The sequence below is a fragment of the Agelaius tricolor genome, unplaced genomic scaffold (assembly GCF_023055355.1).
Source record: "Agelaius tricolor isolate 1412-34295 unplaced genomic scaffold, bAgeTri1.0.p SCAF_68, whole genome shotgun sequence".
Taxonomy (NCBI): Eukaryota; Metazoa; Chordata; class Aves; order Passeriformes; family Icteridae; genus Agelaius; species Agelaius tricolor.
Window position 1 is genome coordinate 272,486 of NW_027269328.1, and position 18,485 is coordinate 290,970.

The 18,485-nt window shown below is 56.6% G+C and overlaps 6 non-coding genes across 6 annotated transcripts; 3 read left to right on the plus strand and 3 right to left on the minus strand.

Moving 5' to 3' along the window:
* Positions 1–3,082: 3,082 nt before the first annotated feature.
* Positions 3,083–3,246, plus strand: LOC139584924 (U1 spliceosomal RNA). Its single transcript, XR_011676879.1, has one exon. It is a non-coding gene; the product is annotated as a U1 spliceosomal RNA (small nuclear RNA).
* A 3,806-nt stretch (positions 3,247–7,052) lies between these two features.
* On the plus strand, positions 7,053–7,216 carry LOC139584922 (U1 spliceosomal RNA). Its single transcript, XR_011676877.1, has one exon. It is a non-coding gene; the product is annotated as a U1 spliceosomal RNA (small nuclear RNA).
* A 976-nt stretch (positions 7,217–8,192) lies between these two features.
* LOC139584925 (U1 spliceosomal RNA) lies at positions 8,193–8,356 on the minus strand. The gene has a single exon (XR_011676880.1). It is a non-coding gene; the product is annotated as a U1 spliceosomal RNA (small nuclear RNA).
* Positions 8,357–11,335: 2,979 nt separating this feature from the next.
* LOC139584926 (U1 spliceosomal RNA) lies at positions 11,336–11,499 on the minus strand. The gene has a single exon (XR_011676881.1). It is a non-coding gene; the product is annotated as a U1 spliceosomal RNA (small nuclear RNA).
* A 4,925-nt stretch (positions 11,500–16,424) lies between these two features.
* Positions 16,425–16,588, plus strand: LOC139584918 (U1 spliceosomal RNA). Its single transcript, XR_011676873.1, has one exon. It is a non-coding gene; the product is annotated as a U1 spliceosomal RNA (small nuclear RNA).
* Positions 16,589–17,886: 1,298 nt separating this feature from the next.
* LOC139584919 (U1 spliceosomal RNA) lies at positions 17,887–18,050 on the minus strand. Its single transcript, XR_011676874.1, has one exon. It is a non-coding gene; the product is annotated as a U1 spliceosomal RNA (small nuclear RNA).
* Between the last annotated feature and the right edge of the window lie 435 nt (positions 18,051–18,485).

Below are 18,485 nucleotides of genomic sequence, written 5' to 3' on the forward strand. Positions count from 1 at the left end.
CACAGGGTGTTGTCCTGCGTTTCTTCTTCTTGCTTCTTCTTCCTTCTTCTTCATGGTTTGGGTGGCATTTTGAAATTGGGCAGAAAAGTCCACATTGCAGCTCTTTGGGATCAGTTATTGGGTTAAAAGGGAAAATAATCCAGGTGTCAGCTCTTAATTGGATAGTTTAGTCTTAAAAGACCTTGTAACGTGAGATTGTTGGCCATTTTGTGCCTTCTAATGAAAAGCTGCCGAACTCACAGTAGTGAGGCTGTTTTACTGATAAGAAATAATAAACACTTCAGTCCAAAGATGAATTACTGCCTCAAGTGCCTTCAATCCAGAGAAACCGACAGGGATGGGCCGTGCAATGACTGACAGCCTCCAGCCAGAGCCCTTCCCTCTCCTCTCCTCTCCTCTCCTCTCCTCTCCTCTCCTCTCCTCTCCTCTCCTCTCCTCTCCTCTCCTCTCCTCTCCTCTCCTCTCCTCTCCTCTCCTCTCCTCTCCTCTCCTCTCCTCTCCTCTCCTCTCCTCTCCTCTCCTCTCCTCTCCTCTCCTCTCCTCTCCTCTCCTCTCCCTCCCCATCCCTTCATGCACTCAGGATTGCTCCTCTGGCCCCTGCCTGCCCCATCCAAGCCTCGTTTCCAGGCTCTCAGGGTCCCGTGTGCCTCCAGGCTGGGTCAGCTGAACCCTCACGGACACCAACATTGACAATGACACAAACATTGACAATGACAAACCCAACAAGACCTGGGTGCCGCCCCAGCAGGTTCCTTACTCATCCTCCACGCTCAGAAGCTGTTGCTTCCCATCTGAAAGCTTTGCTCCAGGTCTCCCAAGCAGTGGGAGCAGTTGGTGCTGGATTTTGTGGAAGGGCATGTCTGTTCCCTGCCTTCGTTGTGCAGACAGACAGCAGGTGCCACGGCCTTGCAGGGGATCCTCGAGCAGCCAGCACATCCCTGAGAGCCCAACCAGCAGGGACAGGAGAGGAGCTGGGGCTCGATTGGTTTCTCTGGATCTGGATTGAAGGCACTCGAGACAGTAATTTGTGTTCGGACTGAAGTCTTTATTATTCCTTATCAGTCAGGGGTTATTTCTTATCAGGTATTATTTCTTATCAGTAAAACAGCCTCACTACTGTGAGTTCGGCAGCTTTTCATTAGAAGGCACAAAATGGCTAACAATCTCATGTTACAAGGTCTTTTAAGACTAAACTATCCAATTAAGAGCTGACACCTGGATTATTTTCCCTTTTAACCCAATAACTGATCCCACAGAGCCCCCAATGGGGACTTTTCTGCCCAATTTCAAAATGCCACCCAAACCATGAAGAAGAAGGAAGAAGAAGCAAGAAGAAGAAACCCAGGACAACACCCTGTGCCCTCCATCTTGCTTCCATCCACAACGCACTAAAAATCCCAAAACCTCAATTTCTCAGCAAATGATACACCTACGCTACTCTCTATAATCTATTTCACACTTTTGTGGATTCCAGACTATCTTGAAGTCTGGGAAACTTTCTCCATGGATGAGGGTCAGAGTCAGTGCTGCCCTGGGGGTCAGGGCACCCCAGAGCAGACACAGAAATGTTCCCAGAGGTGCCCTGGGTTTGCACAGGGCACGGTGCTGGCTTTGGGTGTGCAGGGCCCTGTGGGGTCGCGGTGGCTCTGGGGTGAAATGAGTAAATGAGCACCCCTCTGTTTGAGGGCCCCCTGCTTCCCCTTCGAATGTGAATGGGCATTTCCACAACACTGTGTGCTCATGGGTGTTAGGAAAATCACTCCACAAACACCAGAGCTTTATGTCCAAAAAGGAGACAGAGGAGTCCCTTTTTGGCTTTATCCCAATAAAGGGAGAGGCCATGGGGCATCCCCTGGGGTCTCTCCAATTTTTGGAGGATGCAGCCTCCTTTTTATCCCAATTTCCCAGCCACATTTCCCTTCTCTCTTTCCCCATTTCTGAGGTACTTGAGAGGTTCAGACTTCCCAAAACGCCTGATACCAGAGATTTTCCCTCTAATGTATAACCCTCCCTTTTAATTTTTAATTCTTATGGAATTTAGTTTTTTTTTTTTCTTCCCCATAGTTTCTTTCAGCTTTCAATGTCTAATTTCATTTATCAGCAAACTCAAAGTTTATTTCTAAAATCAAATATCTTTTTCCATTCACCAATCAGTACAATCCTTCCCATGTTTTTTTTTTTTTTTATCACTCACTGGTAGTTTTACCTTCCAGCAGGCCCACAGCTGGTTTGTAAAGACAAATCCACCATCCCTCTCATGGGGATGCCCTCCACAGGCTCTCACCATGCTGCTGCCCGTGCCCAGACCCCCTCGGTGCTGGGGTGGCTGGGCCATGAGCGGCTCTGGGCATGGAACGTGTGGAAGCCACCATGTCAGCAGTGCTGAGCCCGGTACCAGCCACTGCCACCCAGCGAGGTGCCACCGTGTCACCCTGCGCTGAGCCCAGTACCAGCCACTGCCACCCAGCGAGGTGCCACCGTGTCACCAGTGCTGAGCCCAGTACCAGCCCCTGCCATCCAGCGAGGTCCTGCGCAGCCCCGCCGGTCTCTCGGAGCCCGTGTCCCTTTCCCCGGGCAGGCCCAGCCAGCAGCGCAGCTCTCGGTGTCCCTGACACAGCCCTGGTCAGCCCCGGGCCCTGCGCTGCCCCGCGGCGCCTCTGCCGCTGGCGCTGCCGTGCTCTGACACCGAGTCCCGGGCAGCACCACGGCACCGGCACCGGGAACGGGACGCGGATCGGGAGCGGCAGCCGGTTGGGTGGGCGAGGGGGCGGGGCCTGGAGAGGCCGGGCGGGGGGCGGGGCAGTGGGAGCGCGCGGTAGGAGCGGCACTAGCGGGGCGGAAGCGGTGAGTGGGCGTGTCCATGCAGATTTGTCCCCGCCGCGCGCTGCATGCCGGGCCCGAGCCCGCGCCGAGCCCGCGCTGTCCTGGCGCGTCCGCGGGCTCGGCGCGGGCCGGGCCGTGCCGGGCCGTGCGGGCCGGGCCGCAGCGCGGGGCCGGGCGGTGCCGGGGCCGGGGCGGGGCCGGGCGTGTGTTGGGCGGGCGTGCGGCGGGCGGGGCAGGCGGTCGGTGGGGGTGTTCGGGCATACTTACCTGGCAGGGGAGACACCATGATCAGGCAGGTGGTTTTCCCAGGGCGAGGCTCATCCCTTGCACTCCGGGTGTGCTGACCCCTGCGATTTCCCCAAATGCGGGAAACTCGACTGCATAATTTGTGGTAGTGGGGGACTGCGTTCGCGCTCTCCCCTGGTAATAATGGTTCAAAGACAGACTCAATGCAACAACTCCTCACAGCAGGGTTACCATTTCGATACCTTGTCGAACCGTTCCTTCATACGCGCTTGTTTAGGGTTTAGGAGTTGACTCCCAGCCGCCGCTCGGCGCGCTCGCTCTCTGCCTCTCTGCGCCCCTCGCTGTCCCGGCCGTGCCGAGCCGCCACCGATCCGCAGCCCCTCGCCTCCGCTCGCCTTTCGCCTCTTGCGCTCCCCGCCCCGGCCCAGCAGCGCTCTAAGCGGCCCCGGCCCGCCCAAGCTCGGCTTGCCTTTAGGGCGAACTCCGCACCCCGCTCCCATCGGCGCCACGGATGGCAACAGAGATTCCCTCCGCATCGGGGCTGGGCGATGACACCCGCCAAGCAAATGGAGCCCCGCAGCACCTTTGGGTGCTCGTCGAGCAGCAATTGATTAGTACGGCACGAGGGATGTGAAAAATGTCTATTTTGTGATTGGCTTTTCACAAATATTGAAATCAATATTATATTTGATTGCTATATTAGAGTGCTAGAAAGTAATGCTGTATTAATTCTCTTACCTAGCGTGTTCAATCTAGTTTTAGGTAATAACAAAATGTTAAAATAGAAACTATGCTATGTAGGATGCTTTTTTTAAAGAGAGGAATGAGGTACTCTCACTGAGATAGCAGCCACAGGACACCTGAATCTTTCAGAGAAAAAGAATTTATTGCTCCATTATCAGGAGAAACGAACTTCTTCCCACCTCGCTTGGGCAGCATGGCGCCGTCAGGATTCAGAGGAAGAAGCTGACCATGAGCAGACAGAATCCTGTATTTGAATGGAATTTATGCATGGTGGGTGAGCTGTATGAATATGCAACAGGCTGTTGCTTTTCAGGGTTAATCCTCTGTTAACGGGTGTTATGAATAAGAAGCTTGACTAGGCCAATATTCAAGCAGCAATCAATTTATTAATTAATATGATAAAGTATGAGCAATACAGGGCTGGGTACAGTGGGGGACGTTTTCCCTCCAACTGCACACCGATACTTGAGGGTTACAGGTATTTATAGGGGTACTCATCAGCTTTTTCAGCAGTTTCTATTCCAATTTTTTTACTCATCAGCAATTTTTATTCCAAATTGTTACATCACAATTCTATACACTATTGTGATTTTAATTTCTCAGGATGTATCTCAAAAGGAGTATCCCAGATGGTGGCGGTCCAGTTTCCGAAAGCAGAAAGACGAATCCCACCTGGTGGAGTCCAGCTCCCCAGATGTGGATCCACCTTTTAATTGCAGAGACTATAAATCTAACAACAGTGATGTCCAGCTTCCCTTTGGTCGAAACCATAAATCCTTGAGGTGATGGTCATCTTCCTTTCTCAAGCTGTTTTTCTCTGCTTCCATAAGGTGTGAGATAAGCATATTTCCTTTATATATATTCCAAAGCTATAGTTTAAAGGACACAAGTAATATTCTAAAATTATACTTCAAAAGGTTATTATTGCAGAGCTCTTTGTGGATTAAATGCAAGCAAAAAGCAACATCCTTAATACCTTAATTCCAATGCTCCTAAATCAACCAGGGTTAATTGCAAACAAAAGATAGGTTCAAAGGCCTTTCTCCATGCTTTATTTTCCTCAGTTATTATTAGAATTCACAGCTCTCCCATTGTCGGTGTCCACACATTTTGCATTCACAAATACACACGTGGCCTGTTTGTACCTGACACGGAACACAGCTTTGTATTTCACACGGGTGTCTTTTTGGACTTGTGCTGCCCAGAAAAAGGTACCTGGATGTCCGTAACTCTTTGTTTGTATTGTCTCATATGTCCTAATTCAAATTGTCCAAATTATTATTACTACTCTACATGTATTACTATTTCTATAACCATTTTATTACTATTAAATTTCTAAAATGTTAAAAACAATTGATTGGCATTTTTCACAGGGATAACTCCTGCTCTTCTTGCGGGCCTTGGTTATGAGAGGAAAGCTGTGTGCTGATGTCTTTACAAGTAATTCTGTGGCTGAAGCTATGGGTGTTACCATCCCTGAAATGGCTCCGAATGCCTGCACTGACTTTGGGCAGCAGGTTTGCTGCAGAGCCCAGAGGGTTTGGCTGCTGAAGGAGACAAGGGCCTGCACGAGGCTGAGCTTCTGAACTTTGGGGACAAATAACGGGTTCAAGGGGGGAATACGTGGTAGGTGGGGCAGGGGCGCTGCGCCTTCCTGGTGCCTCTGCCAATGGGGAAAGGAAGAGGGCAACGTGCAGCTGGGAGCTGGGATAAAAGGAGGCTGCACCCTCCAAAAACCCGAGAGAGAAAACGCCACGGATGTGTGCTCCAGCGGACTCTCTGCCTTTATTCCAATAGTTGAAGAACTCCTCTGCTGGAATATTACCAATATAGCTGGATGGGACGTGCCTTGGCTTGTCAGGCCCTTGGTGCTGAACCAAACTGGGGAACTGTGGTGTTTCACCCCACAGACACTTTTGGCTGCCTGGGTGTGTGGTGTTTCACCCCACAGACACTTTGGGCTGCCTGGGTGTGTGGTGTTTCACCCCACAGACACTTTGGGCTGCCTGGGTGCTGCAGCTGGGCACTGCAGACAAGTCCAGGCCTGCAGGAGCTCTGGTGCTGCTGGGATGGAGCTTCCCCCCATAACAGGGGCTGCTCCTCAGGTTTATCTCTGGTGGAGAAGCTTTCAGGCCATGGTGAAGGAAAGGAGTCGGTTCTGATGGAGGGTTTGGATCCAGAGCTTTATTCTGGCCCACAGGCCTCTGGATCCAGCACCAGCTCCCACAGAACTCCCTGAGCCCGTGGCTGCTGCTCCTTTGAACCCCAGGGAGAGGGGCAGGGAAGGGGCAGGGAGCCACCAAGCAGGGACAGGAGGGGAGGGATAAAGGGACAGGGGACACCTGGATGGCCCAATGCCCCCCAGGGGTAGAGGGCATCCATTGGATCTGCCAATCACTCAGTGCCCTTCTGGAATGCCAGGAGTGACAGACAGTGCTGGGAGGGGTCAGGGAGAGGAAAGGAGAGGTGACTGACACACCTGGGAGGGAATGATCAGGGGAGGGATCTGAGGTTCTGGGGTTAACCCTGAAATCGCAACGCAACAGACTGTGTAGGTGCCACACTGTCGGTGTGCTGTCCCGGACTGTGCTGAGCCCAGTACAAACCATTACACCCAGCGAGGTGCCACCGTCTCACCAGTGCTGAGCCCAGTACCAGCCCCTGCCACCCAGCGAGGTCCTGCGCAGCCCCGCCGGTCTCTCGGAGCCCGTGTCCCTTTCCCCGGGCAGGCCCAGCCAGCAGCGGAGCTCTCGGTGTCCCTGACACAGCCCTGGTCAGCTCCGGGCCCTGCGCTGCCCCGCGGCGCCTCTGCCGCTGGCGCTGCCGTGCTCTGACACCGAGTCCCGGGCAGCACCACGGCACCGGCACCGGCACCGGGAACGGGACGCGGATCGGGAGCGGCAGCCGGTTGGGTGGGCGAGGGGGCGGGGCCTGGAGAGGCCGGGCGGGGGGCGGGGCAGTGGGAGCGCGCGGTAGGAGCGGCACTAGCGGGGCGGAAGCGGTGAGTGGGCGTGTCCATGCAGATTTGTCCCCGCCGCGCGCTGCATGCCGGGCCCGAGCCCGCGCCGAGCCCGCGCTGTCCTGGCGCGTCCGCGGGCTCGGCGCGGGCCGGGCCGTGCCGGGCCGTGCGGGCCGGGCCGCAGCGCGGGGCCGGGCGGTGCCGGGGCCGGGGCGGGGCCGGGCGTGTGTTGGGCGGGCGTGCGGCGGGCGGGGCAGGCGGGCGGCGGGGGTGTTCGGGCATACTTACCTGGCAGGGGAGACACCATGATCAGGCAGGTGGTTTTCCCAGGGCGAGGCTCATCCCTTGCACTCCGGGTGTGCTGACCCCTGCGATTTCCTCAAATGCGGGAAACTCGACTGCATAATTTGTGGTAGTGGGGGACTGCGTTCGCGCTCTCCCCTGGTAATAATGGTTCAAAGACAGACTCAATGCAACAACTCCTCACAGCAGGGTTACCATTTCGATACCTTGTCGAACCGTTCCTTCATACGCGCTTGTTTAGGGTTTAGGAGTTGACTCCCAGCCGCCGCTCGGCGCGCTCGCTCGCTGCCTCTCTGCGCCCCTCGCTGTCCCGGCCGTGCGGAGCCGCCACCGATCCGCAGCCCCTCGCTGTTTCCCCATTGGCAGAGGCACCAGGAAGGCGCAGCGCCCCCGCCCCACCTACCACGTATTCCCCCCTTGAACCCGTTATTTGTCCCCAAAGTTCAGATGCTCAGCCTCGTGCAGGCCCTTGTCTCCTTCAGCAGCCAAACCCTCTGGGCTCTGCAGCAAACCTGCTGCCCAAAGTCAGTGCAGGCATTCGGAGCCATTTCAGGGGTGGTAACACCCATAGCTTCACCCACAGAATTACTTGTAAAGACATTAGCACACAGCTTTCCTTTCATGACCATGGCTCGCACGAAAGGCAGCAGTTATCCCTCCTGCGCCAGGCATGCCGTACTAATCAATTGCTGCTCGACGAGCACCCAAAGGTGCTGCGGGGCTCCATTTGCTTGGCGGGTGTCATCGCCCAGCCCCGATGCGGAGGGAATCTCTGCTGCCATCCGTGGCGCCGATGGGAGCGGGGTGCGGAGTTCGCCCTAAAGGCAAGCCGAGCTTGGGCGGGCCGGGGCCGCTTGGAGCGCTGCTGGGCCGGGGCGGGGAGCGCAAGAGGCGAAAGGCGAGCGGAGGCGAGGGGCTGCGGATCGGTGGCGGCTCGGCACGGCCCGGGACAGCGAGGGGCGCAGAGAGGCAGAGAGCGAGCGCGCCGAGCGGCGGCTGGGAGTCAACTCCTAAACCCTAAACAAGCGCGTATGAAGGAACGGTTCGACAAGGTATCGAAATGGTAACCCTGCTGTGAGGAGTTGTTGCATTGAGTCTGTCTTTGAACCATTATTACCAGGGGAGAGCGCGAACGCAGTCCCCCACTACCACAAATTATGCAGTCGAGTTTCCCGCATTTGGGGAAATCGCAGGGGTCAGCACACCCGGAGTGCAAGGGATGAGCCTCGCCCTGGGAAAACCACCTGCCTGATCATGGTGTCTCCCCTGCCAGGTAAGTATGCCCGAACCCCCCCGCCGCCCGCCTGCCCCGCCCGCCGCACGCCCGCCCAACACACGCCCGGCCCCGCCCCGGCCCCGACACCGCCCGGCCCCGCGCTGCGGCCCGGCCCGCACGGCCCGGCACGGCCCGGCCCGCGCCGAGCCCGCGGACGCGCCAGGACAGCGCGGGCTCGGCGCGGGCTCGGGCCCGGCATGCAGCGCGCGGCGGGGACAAATCTGCATGGACACGCCCACTCACTGCTTCCGCCCCGCTAGTGCCGCTCCTACCGCGCGCTCCCACTGCCCCGCCCCCCGCCCGGCCTCTCCAGGCCCCGCCCCCTCGCCCACCCAACCGGCTGCCGCTCCCGATCCGCGTCCCGTTCCCGGTGCCGGTGCCGGTGCCGTGGTGCTGCCCGGGACTCGGTGTCAGAGCACGGCAGCGCCAGCGGCAGAGGCGCCGCGGGGCAGCGCAGGGCCCGGAGCTGACCAGGGCTGTGTCAGGGACACCGAGAGCTCCGCTGCTGGCTGGGCCTGCCCGGGGAAAGGGACACGGGCTCCGAGAGACCGGCGGGGCTGCGCAGGACCTCGCTGGGTGGCAGGGGCTGGTACTGGGCTCAGCACTGGTGAGACGGTGGCACCTCGCTGGGTGTAATGGTTTGTACTGGGCTCAGCACAGTCCGGGACAGCACACCGACAGTGTGGCACCTACACAGTCTGTTGCGTTGCGATTTCAGGGTTAACCCCAGAACCTCAGATCCCTCCCCTGATCATTCCCTCCCAGGTGTGTCAGTCACCTCTCCTTTCCTCTCCCTGACCCCTCCCAGCACTGTCTGTCACTCCTGGCATTCCAGAAGGGCACTGAGTGATTGGCAGATCCAATGGATGCCCTCTACCCCTGGGGGGCATTGGGCCATCCAGGTGTCCCCTGTCCCTTTATCCCTCCCCTCCTGTCCCTGCTTGGTGGCTCCCTGCCCCTTCCCTGCCCCTCTCCCTGGGGTTCAAAGGAGCAGCAGCCACGGGCTCAGGGAGTTCTGTGGGAGCTGGTGCTGGATCCAGAGGCCTGTGGGCCAGAATAAAGCTCTGGATCCAAACCCTCCATCAGAACCGACTCCTTTCCTTCACCATGGCCTGAAAGCTTCTCCACCAGAGATAAACCTGAGGAGCAGCCCCTGTTATGGGGGGAAGCTCCATCCCAGCAGCACCAGAGCTCCTGCAGGCCTGGACTTGTCTGCAGTGCCCAGCTGCAGCACCCAGGCAGCCCAAAGTGTCTGTGGGGTGAAACACCACACACCCAGGCAGCCCAAAGTGTCTGTGGGGTGAAACACCACACACCCAGGCAGCCAAAAGTGTCTGTGGGGTGAAACACCACAGTTCCCCAGTTTGGTTCAGCACCAAGGGCCTGACAAGCCAAGGCACGTCCCATCCAGCTATATTGGTAATATTCCAGCAGAGGAGTTCTTCAACTATTGGAATAAAGGCAGAGAGTCCGCTGGAGCACACATCCGTGGCGTTTTCTCTCTCGGGTTTTTGGAGGGTGCAGCCTCCTTTTATCCCAGCTCCCAGCTGCACGTTGCCCTCTTCCTTTTTCCCCATTGGCAGAGGCACCAGGAAGGCGCAGCGCCCCCGCCCCACCTACCACGTATTCCCCCCTTGAACCCGTTATTTGTCCCCAAAGTTCAGAAGCTCAGCCTCGTGCAGGCCCTTGTCTCCTTCAGCAGCCAAACCCTCTGGGCTCTGCAGCAAACCTGCTGCCCAAAGTCAGTGCAGGCATTCGGAGCCATTTCAGGGATGGTAACACCCATAGCTTCAGCCACAGAATTACTTGTAAAGACATCAGCACACAGCTTTCCTCTCATAACCAAGGCCCGCAAGAAGAGCAGGAGTTATCCCTGTGAAAAATGCCAATCAATTGTTTTTAACATTTTAGAAATTTAATAGTAATAAAATGGTTATAAAAATAGTAATACATGTAGAGTAGTAATAATAATTTGGACAATTTGAATTAGGACATATGAGACAATACAAACAAAGAGTTACAGATGTCTAGGTGCCTTTTTCTGGGCAGCACATTTCTAAAAAAACACGGGTCTAAAAAAGACCCGTTAACAGAGGATTAGCCCTTAAAAGCAACAGCCTGTTGCATATTCATACAGCTCACCCACCATGCATAAATTCCATTCAAATACAGGATTCTGTCTGCTCGTGGTCAGCTTCTTCCTCTGAATCCTGACGGCGCCATGCTGCCCAAGCGAGGTGGGAAGAAGTTCGTTTCTCCTGATAATGGAGCAATAAATTCTTTTTCTCTGAAAGATTCAGGTGTCCTGTGGCTGCTATCTCAGTGAGAGTACCTCATTCCTCTCTTTAAAAAAAGCATCCTACATAGCATAGTTTCTATTTTAACATTTTGTTATAACCTAAAACTAGATTGAACACGCTAGGTAAGAGAATTAATACAGCATTACATTCTAGCACTCAAATATAGCAATCAAATATAATATTGATTTCAATATTTGTGAAAAGCCAATCACAAAATAGACATTTTTCACATCCCTCGTGCTGTATTAAACAATTGCTGCTCGACGAGCACCCAAAGGTGCTGCGGGGCTCCATTTGCTTGGTGGGTGTCATCGCCCAGCCCCGATGCGGAGGGAATCTCTGCTGCCATCCGTGGCGCCGATGGGAGCGGGGTGCGGAGTTCGCCCTAAAGGCAAGCCGAGCTTGGGCGGGCCGGGGCCGCTTGGAGCGCTGCTGGGCCGGGGCGGGGAGCGCAAGAGGCGAAAGGCGAGCGGAGGCGAGGGGCTGCGGATCGGTGGTGGCGGCTCCGCACGGCCGGGACAGCGAGGGGCGCAGAGAGGCAGAGAGCGAGCGCGCCGAGCGGCGGCTGGGAGTCCACTCATACATCCTGAAAACCGCGCCTTAAGGAGAGGTTTGACAAGGCAACAAAATGTAAGCTCTCCGTCAGCAGTTGTTTCATTGAGTCTGTCTTTGAACCAGGATGATCAGGGGAGAGCGCGAACGCAGTCCCCCACTACCACAAATTATGCAGTCGAGTTTCCCGCATTTGGGGAAATCGCAGGGGTCAGCACACCCGGAGTGCAAGGGATGAGCCTCGCCCTGGGAAAACCACCTGCCTGATCATGGTGTCTCCCCTGCCAGGTAAGTATGCCCGAACACCCCCACCGACCGCCTGCCCCGCCCGCCGCACGCCCGCCCAACACACGCCCGGTCCCGCCCCGGCCCCGGCACCGCCCGGCCCCGCGCTGCGGCCCGGCCCGCACGGCCCGGCACGGCCCGGCCCGCGCCGAGCCCGCGGACGCGCCAGGACAGCGCGGGCACGGCGCGGGCTCGGGCCCGGCATGCAGCGCGCGGCGGGGACAAATCTGCATGGACACGCCCAGAAGACCGCACTGCACCGCCTCCTGCCCCGCCTTGATTTGCATGGCCACGCCCTCTCCTCGGAGTGCGTCGTCGGGACAGCGCCCCCTGGCGGCGCGGCGGAGTGCCCCCCCCCCCCCCCCCCCCCCTCCCAGCCCGCCCCCTCGCCCCCCTTCCCTGGCCCGTCCGGATCCTTCCGAACGGAACCGGATCCGGAACGGATCCAGATCGGTACCTGATCCCGATTGGAACCGAATCCCGAACCGAACCGGATCCCGAACCGAACCAGATCGGAACCGGATTCTGAATGGATCCCGATCCCGAACGGAGCCGGATTCCGAACAGAACCAGATTCTAAAAGGATCCAGGACCCCGACAGATCCAGACCCCAAACGGAACAGAATCCCGAACGGATCCAGACCCCAAACAGAACCAGATCACGATCAGATCCCAAACGGAAGCAGCCCCCGAACATATCCCGATCCAGAACAGAACCAGTCCCCGAACGGCCCCAGGCCCGGCACGGGAAGCAGGCACGGCGCTGTCTCGCACGGTGCTGCTCGCACTCCGTGCCGGGTCTGGGATGGGAACTCCGGGAAGGACGGGGGCAGAGAGGATGGGGATTGCCCAGGGGGTGCCCGCAGCCACGGGAGGGAGCACAAGGGGAGGAGAAGAGCCACAAGAAATGCCCAAATCTGTGCCAGGGACAGAAATGACCAAATCTGTGCCAGAAGCAGAAATGCCCAAATCTGTGCCAGGGACAGAAATGACCAAATCTGTGCCAGAAGCAGAAATGCCCAAATCTGTGTCAGGGGCAGAAATGACCAAATCTGTGCCAGGGCAGCGCAGGGGCAGAAGGCGAGGCCTGAGCAGGGGCAGCTCCTGAGCTGGGATTGACACCCCCAAAATATCACAGTGTGGGCTGCAGGCAGGACGGGCTGAGCACGGACACGAGGGAAAAGCACAAGAGGAAGAAGCTGGGCTGGGCTGAAGGGGACTGCAGGCATCTCCTGTCTCCCTGAATCCTTTGGGCCCACGTGAGCCGGGAATGGAGCCGTGGATTTTCCAGTGGACACTGGAATATCCTGTTCTGTCCTTACTGGCTGTGAGGGACTTGGAGTAAAAGGTTGGTGTTGTTCTGCAGTGGCAGGAAATCCCCCAGGGCAGGAAATCCCCCAGGGCAGGAAATCCCTCGGACATCCCATGGAATTCGGGTTTGGGAACGCAGAATGAGCCCAGCGCTTTCTCCACGTGCCCGAGTGCCCTTTGCCACTGCTGGGGCAGGGTTTGCTGTGCAAGGTAAATGCACAATTAACTTTTCCAAATGGCTCTGGGCAGTTTGCATATTCCCCTGGAAAAGGCACGGAAAGTGCAGCTCTGCCCATTTACCCAGGGAAAGTTTTAGGGTTTCTCTTTGAGCGAGGTCCTAGGAGCTCTCAGAATTGATTACACCTGAGATAGCTCAGCTACCCTGAATGGCATAAAATCAGCAGGATGGCTTCTGAGGTAGTGTTGGAAATGGGAAAAGGTTTAATAAAAAGCAAAATAACAAAGCTCTTACAGAGAAAAACCGAGCCAGGGGCAAGATGTCCTTACTCCTACTAGAACACCCCACAAAATTATTATTTCCTTTGTTCTTTTCTTTTTCTCCTGAATTGCCTAAGTGAGACTTTTTAGCCTTTGTCTAATTAGGTAACCTCAGGTTTGAGTTGAAGTCTTAAAGGTCCTCTGAGGTGCCTGTTTACCAAACTGGGGAGAGAAACTCGTGGGCTCCTTGCCTTTTTAAACAGACAGAGAATAATTTAATCCCTGCCTCAACAGAGAGCACATTCCTACATTTGGGTGCCCTCACAGCTCCGGTTTGGGCTTTGGGGACCCTGGGGCAAGAGAGAAACGTGGGACCCCCAAAGGCTGAGCTGAAGCCGGGAGTCCGAGGGTGAGAAAAGACCAACCCCGATGGAATGGGAGCCCCAGCGAGGGGCTCTGGGCCCTGTCTCGGGCTCTCTGTGCTCACTCTGACCCCGAGATGTGCTCAAAGTCTCTGTTCCCAGCCCGGCGCTTGAAGAAGGAGCCAGAGCTCTTAATTTCTCGGTCTCAAGGGTGTTTATTGTTCCTTATCTATAAAATTCCTTCTCCTGCCCTGCCAGGTCCGTCCAGCAGGACAGTTCAGGCACTCTGCCTGCCCCAGGCTGGTGTTATGTATTGTACTAAAAACTACAATGTGTACAATGTTTACAATAACTTCCCAATTCCTATCACCTGTGTCAGACACTGAGCTTCTACTCTAAACCAATCCCAAAGTGCCACCATCACAGCAGAAAATGGAGGCCAAGAAGAAGGAGAAGCAGAAAGGCTGGACACCCCCAGATCCCTCCATCTTGCCCCCTGAACCCCCATTCTAAAACCCCAAAATCTATTTTTCACCCTGTGATAAATTCACTCTCATTCTACTGAAACTGTGGTGGCTTGCAATCCTTCATACAAGGTTGGGAATTGTTTTTGCCAAGGGCTCAATCAAAGGCCCAGGGGGCTTGGGCTCTGTGCCAGGGTCCCTGAGCCCCCTGGGCAGGGGCTGGAGCCCTCCAGGGCAGCCAGAGGAATCTCCTGGGCTCCCGCAGCCTGGCACTGTGAAAAGGCTCTTTTGTGCAGTTTGGGGTATTGCCAGCTCCAATTTACCCTCCAATCTCCCAGCAGCAGCAGCCTGAGCTGTCGGGATGGACGGGGCAGAGCACGGGATGGTCACAGCTTGGCCCTGAGAGGAACGGTGGGTTTGTCTTTACAAACAAACCCTGGGTCTGCTGGGAGCTAAAACCAGCACTGGGGGACAAAAGAAACACTGGCAAGGATTGCACTGATTGGTGAATGGAAACAGAGATTTGCCTTTACAGATAAACTCTGGGTTTGCTGATAAATGAAATTAGACATTGAAAGATGAAAGAAACAATGGGGAAGAAAAATCCTAAGTTCCATAAGAATTAAAAATGAAAAGGGAGGGTTATACATTAGAGGGAAAATCTCTGGTATCAGTTGTTTTGGGAAGTCTGAAACTCTCAAATACCTCAGAAACGGGGAAAGAGAGAAGGGAAATGTGGCTGGGAAATTGGGATAAAGAGGAGGCTGCATCCTCCAAAAATTGGAGAGACCCCAGGGGATGCCCCATGGCCTCTCCCTTTATTGGGATAAAGCCAAAAAGGGACTCCTCTGTCTCCATTTTGGACATAAAGCTCTGGTGTTTGTGGATTGATTTTCCTAACATCCCCAACCCTGATGCCCTCCTGGGTTTGGTGCCCGAGACCAGGACGCCCTCTGGGGCTGGGTGAGACAGACGGACACCCTCTGGGCTGTGACAGATGGACACCCTCTGGGGTGGGACAGACGGACACCCTCTGGGGTGGGACAGACGGACGCTTCTCTCGCAGCCCCGAGGGTGATCAGAGCCGCCTTTTCTGTGCCCCGGAGCGGGACAATCCAGCTCAGAGGGGAAATGAGATCTCAGGTTTGAATGGAGCCCTCCCGGTTTTCAGCCGTTCATCGGTACCGGCAGACAGAGCCCGTGTCCCACCGATTCTCCTTGTGCAAAACACCAATCACTCGTTTTTAACATTTTAAAAGTTTAATAGTAATAAAACTGTTATAAAAATAGCAATATAATTAGAGGAATAAAAATATGGATAATTAGGATTAGGACAATATGATACAATAAAAACAAAGAGTTATGGACGGTCCTGGTACCTTTCCTGGGCAAAATAAGCCCAAAAAAGCCCCACCTTAACAGAGGATTAACCCTTAAAAGCAACAGCCTGTTGCATATTCATACACCTCATCCACGATGCATAAATTCCATTTAAACACAGGATTCTGTCTGGGCAGTGTCAGCTTCTTCCTCTGAATCCTGACTGCATTTTCAGGGCTGAGCGAGGTGGGAAGAAGTTCATTTGTTCTGATAAGGAAGCAATAAATTCTTTTTCTCTGAAAGATTTCGGTGTCCTGTGGCTGCTATCTCGGTGTGAGTCCTTTCTTTAAAAAAAGTATCTGACATAGCATAGTTTCTATTTTAACATTATGTTTTAACCTAAAACCATATTTAACACATTACTTAAGAAAATTAAGAAAATTAATACAGCATAACTTCCTAACATAACACATATAATATTCATTTGAATGTTTGCGAAAAGCCAACCATAAAATAGGCATTTTTCGCATCCCGAACGCCGCACGCCCGGCGAGGGCAAAGAGAGCCCCGGGAGGAGCCGCGGTGCGGAGCGGAGGCGCCGGGAGGGGCGCGGCAGCAGCGGGCGGTGCCCGGGGAGCGGCAGCTCCGGCAGCGGAGACGGCGGCACCGAGCCCCGGGCCCCGGCGGGAGCAGAGCCCGGCCCGAGCCCGGCCCGGGGCAGCGGCTCCGCGGCTCTCGGGGCTCCCGGCGGGGCCCGGGCGGGGCCCGGGCGGGGCCGGCCCGGAGGGGGCGGGGCGAGCGGGGAACGGGGGCGTGTCCATGCAGATTTGTCCCCGCCGCGCGCTGCATGCCGGGCCCGAGCCCGCGCCGAGCCCGCGCTGTCCTGGCGCGTCCGCGGGCTCGGCGCGGGCCGGGCCGTGCCGGGCCGTGCGGGCCGGGCCGCAGCGCGGGGCCGGGCGGTGTCGGGGCCGGGCTGGGGCCGGGCGTGTGTTGGGCGGGCGTGCGGCGGGCGGGGCAGGCGGGCGGTGGGGGTGTTCGGGCATACTTACCTGGCAGGGGAGACACCATGATCAGGCAGGTGGTTTTCCCAGGGCGAGGCTCATCCCTTGCACTCCGGGTGTGCTGACCCCTGCGATTTCCCCAAATGCGGGAAACTCGACTGCATAATTTGTGGTAGTGGGGGACTGCGTTCGCGCTCTCCCCTGATCATCCTGGTTCAAAGACAGACTTAAAACTCTGGGAGCAGGAGCGGAAGCCGAGATATCACGGAATTACACCGCCCCCTCCTGTGCGCACTCTGCTCATTTATCCCGGATTTTAGGCTCCCGTGTATCCCCCCACCTTCAGCGCCGTCCTCGGCGCCTTCGATCTCGGCCCTCCCCTGCACGTCGCTGCCCCGTCTCTGTCGCTGCATGAGCAGACTCGGATTCGGCCGGGTGTCCCCGGGCAGTGCCCCCCGGGCGGGACCGGCGCCTCGCCCCTTTCCCCGCGGTGCTTCCCCGCTCCCGCAGGCACGGCGGGGACAGCCCGGGGTCATCCGGTCCCCGAGGCGGCCGCCCCGAGCCTCCCTTGGGGGATCCGCTGGCCGGTTCCTGCGGGCCGTGTGTCCCCCGGCCTCCCGTCCCGGGCTATCCCCGAGCCTCTCTGCCCTCCGACCCTTCCCGAGGGTCCCGGGCCACTCAGCGGCTGCATCCACGGTCCCACAGCGAATCCTTAAAATCGAAAATCGCGGAGGAAGACTCTCTAACTAGTTAAAAGTTAGAAAGTGGTGTGTTTATCATGACATCGGGTGGCACGGGGGTCATCCCCAAAATGCGTGACCGCACCCCACAAGGACTTATGCCTTCTATTTATTTCCCAAAATAAAATACATATGCACCACCCCAGCACCTCCCACCCCGCTTTCTATTAAAATGGTTTTTAGTCCTTCACGTGTGCACAATTCTTCTCTTGAATTGGGTCTGTGGTCTCGAATTGGGTCAATGGTCCCAGGATGAATTCAGAAAGGTCTTTGTCAGGTTTCCGTGACCCTCTGGCACGATCCAAGGCCCCCTGCTTCATGATGGATTGACACAGAGTCCAGGTGCTGGGCGTTGCTCTACTGGTCTCAAAATGTTCCTATAACCATTTGCTTGCTCCACTTTCTTCTACAAATGAGCTCATAATATAACAATCAGCTTTAGCTTAACCATCTAATAATCATTACCCTGTCGTTGGTGTATCTAACTTCAGTATGAATTGGTTCTAACCCTCAGCTAAAATCCTGAATTTCTAAAATCATAATTCAACAGGGCCGTTGCAGCCCCATCAGCTGCTCCATCACGCTTCGGTGCCAGGCGCTCCAACCTCCGGCATCAGCGAGCACGGCTGTGGCAGTCCGGGAAGGACTCGGTACCCGAGGCCACCAGCGGACGATGAAGCCGTTGACTGATCTCAGATGTATAGATTTAGAACATTATAGCTATTGTTCCATCTTTCGCATCTGTCTTTGAACCAGAATGATCAGGGGAGAGCGCGAACGCAGTCCCCCACTACCACAAATTATGCAGTCGAGTTTCCCGCATTTGGGGAAATCGCAGGGGTCAGCACACCCGGAGTGCAAGGGATGAGCCTCGCCCTGGGAAAACCACCTGCCTGATCATGGTGTCTCCCCTGCCAGGTAAGTATGCCCGAACACCCCCACCGACCGCCTGCCCCGCCCGCCGCACGCCCGCCCAACACACGCCCGGCCCCAGCCCGGCCCCGACACCGCCCGGCCCCGCGCTGCGGCCCGGCCCGCACGGCCCGGCACGGCCCGGCCCGCGCCGAGCCCGCGGACGCGCCAGGACAGCGCGGGCTCGGCGCGGGCTCGGGCCCGGCATGCAGCGCGCGGCGGGGACAAATCTGCATGGACACGCCCTTCCCGCTCGCATGGCTCCGCCCCCTCCAGGTCGGGGCGGTTCTGGAGGCGGCAGCGCGATGACCGTGGACACGCCCCCTCCCTGACCCCGCACATTCAGTGCGTCACTTTCTTCTCTACCCCTCAAGCCCCGCCTCTTTCCCGCCATAGAGGCCGCTCTGTGGGCGGGGTCTCAGAGGAGTCGGTGCCCTCTGATCCCGCCC